Genomic DNA, 2,226 nt, shown 5'->3' with positions numbered 1-2,226 from the left:
AAAAAACACAATCCATAAAATGGGAGAATTCAGAAACTAACAAACTTCTCACAACTTAACAATGAAAAGACAATGACCCAAATAAAAATGGGGAAATGATTTGAATGTAGATTTTTCCAAAGAAGATACACAAAGTATCAATAAGCACATAAAAAGATACTGAACATAAGTAGCCATTAGAATTATGCAAATCAAAATCACAATGACATACAACTTCACACCCACTAGGAAGTCTAAATCCTAAAGACAAATTGATAAGGATATGGAACCCTCATATATTGCTGGTGGGAATGCAAAATTGTGTAGCCACTTTGGAAAACAATGTGGCAATATTTCAAAAAGTTAGATATACATCTTTGATTTTCTTCCCTCTTCATTCCTTTCAATGGAGTGTGACCAATAGTTGCAACTTTAATGATCACTTGCGGTCTTTTAAAATCTCAATCATTACTCACCACAGTAAGATGTAGAACATTTTTTTCTGTATACTGTTTTCTAGTTGAGGTAGCTGTCCCCTGAGACTATGGTCCTAAGCACATAAGCCCAGTAAGTTATTACCTCAATGCGTTCAGTATGACTAACACGTTTTCCCCATGATTGCTCTACTATATACGTGGATATGTTTACAGCACGTACAGATATGTATTTAGAAATATCACTTGCCAAAGCTATTCACCTACCCATACCTGCTCAGCTTGCTTATCTTCTTTTGTATCCACTCATAGATTATTATTTCTTATTATTTATATTGCATGTTTGTGTGTGTAGTTGTTGTTGTTATGTGCCATCGAATCAGACCCGACCCATAGCGATCCCTCCTTGGGTTTCTGAGGTGGTATCACTATGGAAGTAGATTACCCAACCTTCGTTCTGAGGAGTGGCTAGTGGGTTTGAACTGCTTGCTTTCTGGTAAGCAGTCAAGTGCCTTAGGCACTACACTACCAGAGCTCCTTTGTGTGTGTAATAGTATTTACCTATGTTATCTGCCACTATTGTACACCTCTCCATATCTTCCTTGCCTTAGTGATACTGTATTGATCAGCTCCTTATTGTATATTGCATTGCCTTTATTCACCCCAGTGACTCAACTTTCAGTCAAGCAAGAGGCAAACCTGAAAGATGGACATTAACACCACAGGGGTATTCACTCTTTAGAACATTCTGCCATATGAGATCAAAAGAGTAGCCTTTGCCCAGGGATAAAATTCAGAAGGCAGAAAGGGATAAGAAAGAAGGGCAAATGGAAATGGGAAACACTGAGAGGAAGTGAGAAAAGTTATTGTGGGGATTGCAATCAATGCCACAAAACAAAATGCATATGAATTGTTGAGTGAAAAGTCTGTTTGTTGTATAAACTTTCATTCAAATTACAATTAAAAGTTGAAAAAGAGTTAAAACATAGAATTATCATATGACCCAGCAATTCCACTCGAAAGTATATACTCAAAAGAAATGAAAACAAATGTCCACATGAAAAGTTGTACATGAAACTTCATACCAGCATTATTCTTAATAGCCAAAAATGGAAATAATCAAAATATTCATCAAATAATATATGTACAAACAAAATAAGTTATATCCATATGATGCAATATATTCAGTAAAAAGGAATGAAGTCCCAATACATGTCACAATGTGAGCTTGAAAGTATTATGCTAAGAAAACTAAGTCAATTACAAAACATCACATACTATATGATACCATCTATAAGAATAGTCAAGAATACATGAAATGTCCAGAATAGGTAAACTCTATAGAGGCAGCAGCACAACACTACATCAATAGAGACAGAAAGTAGATCAATGCTTGTGTAAGATTTGGGTGGAAGGGGAACTGAATGGAGATACCTAAATGGTATGAGGACGTGGAATGAAGGATATCATTGCTGACATCAGATGGCTGTAGGCTGAAATCAAAGCATACCAGAAATATGTTTACTTGTATTTATTGACTATGAAAATGCATTCAATAGTATGGTTCATAACAGATTATGGATAGCATTGAGAAGAACGAGAATCTCAGAACATTTAATTGTGCTCATGAGCAAACTGTACAAAGACCAGGAGGCTATCATTCAGACAGAACAAGGGGATAGTGCATGGTTTAAAATCAGGAGGGGAGTGGATCAGGGTTGTATCTTTTCACCATACTTATTAAATCTGTATGCTGAGAAAATAAGCCAAGAAACTGGACTATATGAAGAAGAACATGGCTTCAGGATTGGAG

This window comes from Orycteropus afer, unplaced genomic scaffold (genome assembly GCF_000298275.1).
Source record: "Orycteropus afer afer isolate SDZICR_OR568_19922 unplaced genomic scaffold, OryAfe1.0 scaffold00814, whole genome shotgun sequence".
NCBI classification, from domain to species: domain Eukaryota; kingdom Metazoa; phylum Chordata; class Mammalia; order Tubulidentata; family Orycteropodidae; genus Orycteropus; species Orycteropus afer.
This window is presented reverse-complemented; position numbering follows the sequence as displayed.